This window comes from Lathyrus oleraceus, chromosome 3 (assembly GCF_024323335.1).
Source record: "Lathyrus oleraceus cultivar Zhongwan6 chromosome 3, CAAS_Psat_ZW6_1.0, whole genome shotgun sequence".
Taxonomy (NCBI): Eukaryota; Viridiplantae; Streptophyta; class Magnoliopsida; order Fabales; family Fabaceae; genus Lathyrus; species Lathyrus oleraceus.
The window spans coordinates 528,223,448-528,233,347 of NC_066581.1; positions in this window are offsets into that span (position 1 = coordinate 528,223,448).

Consider the following 9,900-nt stretch of genomic DNA (forward strand, 5'->3'; position numbering starts at 1 on the left):
CCGTGTCCCTTGCAGACGTTCCCTTTTTATTCCCCGGCTGAGTCTTTCCATTGATTTTCTTTCATGGAATTCCTCCGGGCCCCTAGTTATTTTAAGTCGTAGCCTGGCCTACGCACAACCCTTTTCCCCTAGAGTCTCTGTCTCCCAAGTGAGTTTTCCCTATGGAAATGTATTATACTCCAGTGGACTTTCAGTCTCTCCAGATTCTTTTCCTTTATGGCAACATTTGCCCATAAAGATTTATTTTAACATTCATATCATATGCATCATGAGGTCTCTTAGTGACTAAAATTTTCCTCTATTTGTTGTTATTTAAACCCATTCTACTGAGTCGATGCGAAGACTTTAACCTTCACCTCCTCAGTTAGAATATCCTTAAATAGGGGCAGCTGTAAGACCCCAATTTTGACCCTAAGATCCCTCATGCTATACCATCATATGCATTGGCATTGGGATCACACCTTGGCATCATCCTTCCCCCTTATTCATTGGGTTTGCATTGGGAGAGATCACCAAGCACCTTTTGATTATATCATACTTTGTATTTTATCATCTTTACTAACCAAAATACCAAAAATATGTCTTTGCATTTGTCTAACTCTTTTGTAGATAAGGCACATGATCACCTTTGATCTATCAAGCTCACATCTAGGGTTTAAGACCCTCAGCGAAAGTATTTCAATCAAGAATTGGTTTACTATGGCTTTAGGAATCATATATGGATCCCCATGAGCATCACATGTTATTTTGATCAAGAATTCATCAAGAGTTTGGAATTGGTTTGCCTTGGAAACCCTAATTCATCTGGGTATCTTATGTAACTTCTTCACCAAAATTCTTCACCAATTGATCAAATATTTCAAGGGATACTTCAAATTTCATCATCTTATGCATATATGATCTCCCATGAGTCCCAAAAGTCAAGATAATTGCAAGCTAGCAAGTTGGTTGATGGGGGTTGACCAGAGGAATTCATCTGATCAAAACTGGGTTCCCTAGACCCTATCTCCAACAATTTTTATCATATGAAAATGATTACAAGAGAAAAGTTACTACAAATGACATTCCAAACAACTTTAATGTTGAGATAAAGAGCTAGTTTTGCTTGGAAAGTCATTTTTATGGTGAAAGATTATAGGTCATTTTGTCTAAACCCTAATTTGGAGGTCAACTTCCCAAGACTATAACATGCTCAATTTTTATGAGATGAAAGATTTCCAAGTTGCCCCATCACATTCAAGGTGTATACTTAAACTTTTATGTTTGGAGGAAGAGCTAATTCAACTTTTATGAGCATGTGATATGAGGATACATTATAGGTCATTTTGGGCAAATACCATTGAATAAGTGATTTTCCTCAACTTAAAAAATGCATAACCCCTTCATATAAAATCCAAATGAGGTCCAAAATGTTACCATTTTGAAGTACTTTGAAAGAGATACAACTTTGATGAAGGAATATTTCTCATTTGAAGCTCACACAAAAAGTTAGCCAAGGTGGAATAAGTGAACATATGGCTTGACACTTAGAATTTTTTTTGATATGTTAAAATTTCCAAACTTACACCTCAAAATTCATCATAATACAAGCTTCAAATGGAAAATTGTTAAACATGAAAGTTGTTCCAATTGATCTAGCCTTTCCAAAAAGTCTAATTTCATCCATTTTGGATAAGATTTGAATATGCTGCACATGGCTTGAACATTCCATCATCATTTGGCAAAGGTCAAACTTCAAGCTTCCATATACATTTGCCTTGCATTCCAAGTTGATTCCAGACTTGCTCACACTAAATTATGGACCTAATGGAATGATCTCATGGGCCTGTACAAGCCCATGCACACATGCATCACCCATTTCCAATTTTGGAAACTCAATTATAAGGTGCAAATATCATGTGAGAGGACTCCTTCGCGCCAACTTTGATCCCAAACCCCAAACCCTTCCATTTGAGAGGATAATCCTAAGAATTTCCTTGAGAAATTGAGTTTGAATCTCACTGTTTTAAGATTCAAAACTCCAGGGATTCAAGACCTTTTGTGCATCCTAATTTACTTCTACAAGCTTCCTGAACAAGATCAAGTACGAGCCAAAGCAAGAACAACTGAATATAGACCTGCATTGAAGGTATTTTCCAGAAAAATTCATCTCTTCGATTCTCACTTAATTATCCATAATTCTCTTGGATCCTTGGTTGTCTGAAGTCCTACCAATGTAGGCAACAAGATTGAGTTGCTCTAAGGTCAAATCGAAGCAACTCAGATCATGCACCTCAAATTTCAACTCCTTGTATCTCTCAATATACTTGGAGTTAGGATAAATTGAGGCCATATTCATGCTTAGTGTCATTTTTACTTTAAAATCATGTCCTTCTTTGTTATTTTAGTGATGGTTATGATTGGATCAGTTCGGCGAGGCTCGCCTTAGAAGGAGACCGGAGATTTGCTTCGGTCGTGAGTTGGCAAGGTCCAGAGCCACATGAACTCTTTAAAATGTTTTAATCACAAGCGTTGGTTTTGATTACCTGGTTTATGGCGGGCTGACTCAAGTCCACCGTGGAATGCACGCTTGTGGCCACTTGATCTACCACCTCAATTAATGAGGGAGATCAAGTGGTCCACGTTTTTTCTATTTATTTGATTTTCATTTTATTTGTGTTATTTTCATTAATTCATATTAATTTTAATATTGATCCAAAAAATATGAGAGTTTTACCAAAAAAATTTAAATAAATTCCTCTTTCATTTTCTGAATTAAAATTATTTTTTTGATTATTATTAATATTTTTCATGATTTAATTGTTTTTTTGAATATTTTTAATTGTTTAAAAATAGTTTTAAGTTTCTAAAAATGATGAAAAAATTTCTCCAAGGACCTTTGACCTTGTTTGACTTATTGATAAATCTCATGGCCATTTCTTTGGTATTTTGATGAGGTTTTAGGAAATTGACCAACCATTATTTAACTTAATGCATATTTTAGTTGATTTTAATTGATTAAATGCCAAATAAATTATGTTGAGCTTATATTATTGACTTGTTGAGTTTGACTTGTGTTGTTGGGTCTTGGTCAAGGTCGATTTGACTTTGTTAAGTTAAGATCATTGGATTTAGGGAATTAATGAGATATACATTTCATCTCCCAAAATGAATGAATGATCTTAATTTGGTAAAAGTCCTCCTTTGACCAATTTGTGTTGATTCCATTCCCCATCCCTCTTCATCTCATTCCCCTTCTTGATTCATTCATGTAATTAGACCTATGATATCTCAATATCCTAAGGCTAGTTGATTGTAAAATCAACATGAGTATGGATGAGATTAGGTCCACCACTTTGCATATTCTTTTTGTGTGTGGTACGTTTTATGAGCATAGTCCATTATACTATGTCTCTAACATGCATTAACTCCAAAATGTTATTGCCCGACCTCAAATAGTTGTGACTTCTACATAAGTCCAATTACGATTGCTTAACATAGCGCTAAATTTTTGACACGAAAGGCATAACATTCTAGTAGGTGAGATTGTAAGTCTCCCCTCTTTCATGGTATTGTGTGGAAACTTGGCCCTTTTTCCTTCCTTTGGAAGATGTCTTGGTTCAAGGATCCATGCTTGTGACAAGTGGGTTGAGTGTTCTCCGAAGAATGACTTAAACAAAACAAAAGCAAAAGCAATACTAACTTCTAATCAACTAACAACTAACATTTAATTTCAAGCCATTTACTTTTATGCACTTTAATTTCAAGTTTTATTCATTTGTCATTATTCATACCATTCAATTTGTTTACTTTAATGCCATTTTCACTTTTCCCACTTGGGCCATGATTTTATGATTATATTGTGATTGTATATACTTGTTTGTTTTTGTGGTCTCTTGATCTTAATTTACATAATAAGAACAAAAACCCTAAAAAAAATTGTGTGGAATATTGGATTTGATATGAGACAATGGACTTAGAATTAGGCAACACTCCATATGCAAAAGGACTTGGCCAATGCCAACTTTCATGAAACCAAGTGCTTGTGAAGTGAACATTCATCTGTTACAATATTGAAGATCCATTTGAGTTCATCTGCAACATGATTATATTGAAGCTGCTATTTTGAACTTGGGTCTAATGCCTACCTTTGGAAGTCATCTGATGCATGAGAAATTTTGAAGAAGATCATGGAGTTGCTAAGCTTGGATGTGGCTATCTTTATTTGATGACTTGCTTTCATATTACTATTTGTGTATTGACATTTCTTGATTCTAAAGTCCAAGGGAAATTTGGGTTTCTATATGACATTCTTGTCTATTGGATTGCAGCCCATTGGGCAGATCTTTTCAACTCTTAACTTTTAAATTTATGCTTAGAATTAGTCTCTGCGTCTCTCCCGCCACTTCTTTAATTTCAAATCTCTCCATCCTTTTAAAAATCTTCTTTTCTTGTGTTTGTTTTCTAAACATAGATCATTTTGCAAATTAGAAACTTTGGTCTTATGCCATTGCATTTTTAAAACTCTTTTCTTAATCAAATTTGTAAATAAACTTAACTATACTTGACTTAAAATTCCAAAAGCCAAAAAGAACTAACACTCATTCAAACAATTTTTAGGCCTCTTATGCCTTTGTTAGACTTAAATTTTGTTAAAAGCAATTCACTCACTTTGAAATTGATACCACGAACTACGAGGTTTTGATCCCTCATTTTAATGTTGGTACGTAGGCACAAGTCTGAAGGTCTTGTCAAACACAAAAATATAATTAATGAATTCTTTTCTCATCCCTCCACTCTTTTTATTGCAAACATCATTTTATACAAAAAGACATATGCACACAAAAAAGGGCTTCCTAGGAGTACCTGGGACACTTTGGATGCTAACACCTTCCCTCTGTGTAACCAACCCCCTTACCCATAATCTATGGCATTTTATTAGTTTTGATTTGAAAAGTTCTTATTTTTGGGTTTTGTTCGTACTTTTCCCTTTTCCCTTGGCAATAAAAGCACGGTGGCGACTCTGGTTTTATTGAGGTCTAGCTTATCCATAGCTTGATGGTCATGAATTTACCGCTACACATGACCATTATCTTCTTGGAGCTAAGATGAAATGTGAGAAAACAATGCAAAAAATGAAGAGGACTCCCCGATTTATCCCTCTTATGGATGATGCTACCGATATTCCGACCATTAGAGGGGTTTTCGTTATAGGGGTCCCTATTATTTTGGTTACCCATGGCATGCCTACTTTGACACAGGTGAAAGTATGGGATTCATATGGCCAAATTGAGATGGAATATGCTTCAGGTTCGTAATGACCCGATAATGGAGAATGTCTAGATCTTAGTCTCAAGCTCGATGGACCTTAAATGGAAGATTTGTTCGTTAAGTGTCCCCACTTCTGGAACGAAATTTAAGGAGGTTAGGCTCTGTAGGTGATTCTGCATCGATTATGAATAGGTTACCTCTTACACTTCTATCCCGCTCTAGTCAGAGGATGGTTAGGAAGTTCCCGTATTCTATCTTTGAAGAACTTTTCTCCTATTTCTTAAATAAATATGAAGAAGTCCGTCAAAAGGAATTATCGAACTTGGCTTATTATACGTGTTGGCATCAACCATCTTGGACTTTGGTGTTGTTGAGCCGGGAGAAGCCTTTTTGCTCGACTGTCTTCAAAGGTATAAGGAAGTTCTAAAAGAATGTGTTAACTTCTTTACGATCGAGTGAGGCCTCTATTTGAAATAGCTTTAAAGGGCGTCTACCTTGCTTTTCAGTATAAGGGTTGTTCTGGAGCCTTTCGAGTACCCTAAAGGAAAAAGACATTTTTTTATTGAAAACATATTTATTCTCGCTTGAAGAAATACCATTACACCATAGCAACAATTTTCATTTTGCATATGGAATAAAGAAAAATTAACCAAGTGGGTTGGCCACTATTTATTATCGTCTAACTTTTTGATATGGATAAGTGTGTCTGACCTCCATATTCATATGAGATTGCTTCCTGCAACTTCAAATAATCATTATTCATAACGTACTCATCGAGAATCCTTGTCCCGCTTTGGGGGAGGACCAATTTCCATTTCCCTAGCTATCTGATAAGGGAGACTATGTCAATCTCCTTATTCTTTTGTCGTCTTACCCATTCTGATTGTGTTATAGGTGTTTGTGTATCCTCCAGGCTCTTGATAGGCCGGAACACATTGTCACCAGTTCATCGTGCACGTTATGGCACTTTAGCTTAAGGTGTATAAAGGAAGCCATTAAGTCTAGTGTTGCAGTAAAAGTCCTACCGAGGTGCAGTTGTAGACACTTCTGTAGTGAACCATCAGAAATTGTAGATTGAAAAGTATGGTATTCATCCCTTCACATAGAGTAAACATTGGTTCAATGTAGTCACAGGGAAGGACACTGTGCAAAACCTTCATATGACTACAACTTGTCCTTTTCCTACCCAAGCTTTTCAAAAATCTTCGCGTACTTGATGTCGCAATAAATTCCCCCGCCAATGAGTATCATGGACACATCAAAATTGTCAACGATAACTGTTATTACTAGATGACATGTATCATTAAGGACTCCTCTCACTTTCTCGTTATTTAGGAATCTCAGGATGGGCCTTTCTAATTTCCCGACCAAAATAGATCTTTCTTCCTTATTGATTGCCATTAAATCATAAATATTTCTTTTGATGGTCCCTTTGGAAGGATTTTTCGGCCTATGAAAGTTGTCTATGATATAAGGGATGTACATGTGTTTTCTTATTCATTCCTCATCTTCTTCACTAATGACCTCAGATTTATATCTCAACCTCCTCCTTCCATAGTTTGAACTCGGAAAAGACCTCATATTTATATTTCATGAATAAACCCATACCTTATGAGAAAACTCATCAGTGAATGTCACAAAATACTTTAAACCTCTAATGGGGGGGTTACTTTGTAGGCCCTCAAACATCATAATGGACATAATTTAAGATTCCATTGATCTTGTGTTGCATGGTCTTGAAATAAACTCTACACTGTTTCCCAGGAACACAATACTTACACAATCCAATTGTGCAACTGCGAACACCACTCAACAAATTCCTCTTATATAGTTTCATCATCCCACATTCACTGAGATGGTCCAAGCTCATGTGCCACAGTTTGGTTGTATCCTTATCAATTTCAACAGATGTGAATTGTGCACCCTAATGACTTTTAAATGTTTCCTGCAATCCTTTTTGTCGTCATCATTGTCATTTCACCCCTTGCTAACCCTCATGATGTCCCTATCTCCATCTAAACGGAATGAATAACCATTTGCATGAAAAGTACCCAAAGAAATCATATTCTTCCTCAATTCTGGAACATAACACACCTCACTCAATATACGCACACCACCATCATCCAAAGAAACTTTAATTTCCACCTTTGCAATGACGGTACAAGTTTTACCATCACCTTAATAGATAAAACCAAAATCACCTGATTTAAAAGAGTTGAATAGTTCCCGATGAGGTGTCATATGGTAGGAGCACCTAGAATCGAGAATCCATGCATAAATGCACTTTGCAGATGAAATGCAAAGCAAATCCTCATTACTACAGGAGCCATCGGATCGAAATATATTTGTTGAACTATTGTTGCCTAAGTTATTTGGACAGTGCCTCTTCCAATGGCCAATTTTCTTATAACCATAACATTCTGTTGTTTTTCTGTCCTTAGACTTGAACCTCTTTTTCTTTCCAGAACACACTGTCTTTCCCTTGCCTCTGAAGGAGAAGAGCGATCCAAAACACAGTGGAATTTAAAAAAAATCTCCTTTAGTCATCCTTATGAATGGGCATGATCAGTGATAGAATCGTTACCTCTTGTAGCAATTGAAAGCTTTGATACAGATCTACGGAGCGATCACGAGTATTGAATGGTGGCAACGCCTCTACTCAGTCCACACGAACGAATTCCTTCAATCTCAGCGCTAGATGTTATGAATGAAGGCTTTGAATGAGAGAGAGAGAGAGAGAGAGAGAAACGAAATTACAACTGCACAAATGCTTTTGCACAAGGGTTCTATTTATAGAACCACTTATGTGGGCTGCAAGCTAAAAATCCCACTTAAGTGTATGTGGATCATATCTTGTAATATGCCAAAATCACTTAAGCGCGTGGTACCTTACCATATTTCGTATTCTACTTAAGTATATTGTACCTTACGATGTTCTAGAATTCACTTAAGTGCATCGTACCTTATGGTGTTCCTTAGTTACTGTAGCAGTAAATTCGTGATCATCAAGCTATGGATGAGCTAGAGATCAATAAAACCAGAGTCGCCACTGCGCTTTTATTATTTCCAAGGGAAAAGGTAAAAGTACGAACAAAACCCAAAAGTAAGAAGTTTTCAAATCAAAACTAATAAAATGTTAGAGACTACAGGTAAGGGGGTTGGTTACATAGAGGGAAGGTGTTAGCACCCAAAGTGTCCTAGGTACTCCTAGGGAGCCCTTTTTTGTGTGCATATGTATTTTGTACAAAGTGATGTTTACAAACATATAGAGTGACGGGTAAGAAAAGAATTTATTAATTATATTTTTGTGTTTGACAAGACCTTCGGACTTGTGCCTACGTACCAACATAAAAATGAGGGATCAAAACCTCGTAGTTCATGATATAAATTTCAAAGTGGATGCATTGCTTTTAACAAAATTTAAGTTTGAAGGGCACAAAGGCCTAAAATGGTTTGAATGAGTTAGTTCTTTTTGGCTTTTTTGAAAGTTTAAGTCAAGTATAATTAAGTTCATTTACAAGTTTGATTAAGAAAAGAAGTTTGAAAATGCAATGGCATAAGGCCAATGTTTCTAGTTTACAAAGTGGTCAAAGTTTGGAACAAAATGAGTTCAATCAATGAAGATTTTGAAAAAGGGATGAAGAGATTTTGAAATTAAAGAAATGGGAAGGAGATGAAGAGACTAATCCTATGCACAAAATTAAAAGTTAAGGGTTAAAAAGATTTGAACAATGGGTAGCAATCCAATAGACAAGAATGTCAATAGAAACCCAAACTCCATTGGATATTTAGAAACAAGCAACACAAAAATGCATAATTATATCAATCTTGAAGAGAAAGGCATCAAATAAAGATAGTGACATCCAAGCTTAGCAACTCCATGATCTTCTTCAATTAGCCTATGTAACAGATGAATTCCATAAGTCACTGGTTAAAAATAACAACTTCACAGTGATCATGTTGCAGATGAACTCAAAGGGATCTTCAAAGATGTATCAGATGAAGTTTCAAATTGCAAGCACTTGGTTTCATGAAAGTTGGCATTGGCCAAGTCCTTTGCATAGGGAGGTTGCCTAAATTCTAAGTGCAATTGGTCCAAGATCAAGTCAATCAGTCCACACAAAAGTCTTTTAGGGTTTTTGTTCTTATTATGTACATTAATGGTCAAAGACCACACAAACAAACAAAATATACACAAACAAGATATATCACACAATATGGTCCAAATGGACAGAGCGAAAATTCCATAAACATAAACAATTAGAATGGTATGAATAATGGCAAATGAATAGAACTTAAAAAATTAAAGTGCATTAAAATAAAGGACTTGAAATTAAATGTTAGTTGTTAATGAGTTAGAAGTTAGTATTGTTTTGCTTTTGCTTTTTATTTGAAGTCATTCTTTGGAAAACACTCAACCCACTTATCACAAGCATGGATCCTTGAACCAAGACATCTTCCAAGGGAAGGAAAAAAGACCAAGTTTCCACACAATACCATGAAAGAGGGGAGACTTACAATCTCACTAACTAGAATGCTATGCCTTTTTGTGTCACAAATTTAGCCCTGTGTTAAGCAATCGTAATTGGACTTATGTAGAAGTCACAACTATTTGAGGTCGGGCAATAGAATTTTGGTGTTAATGCATGT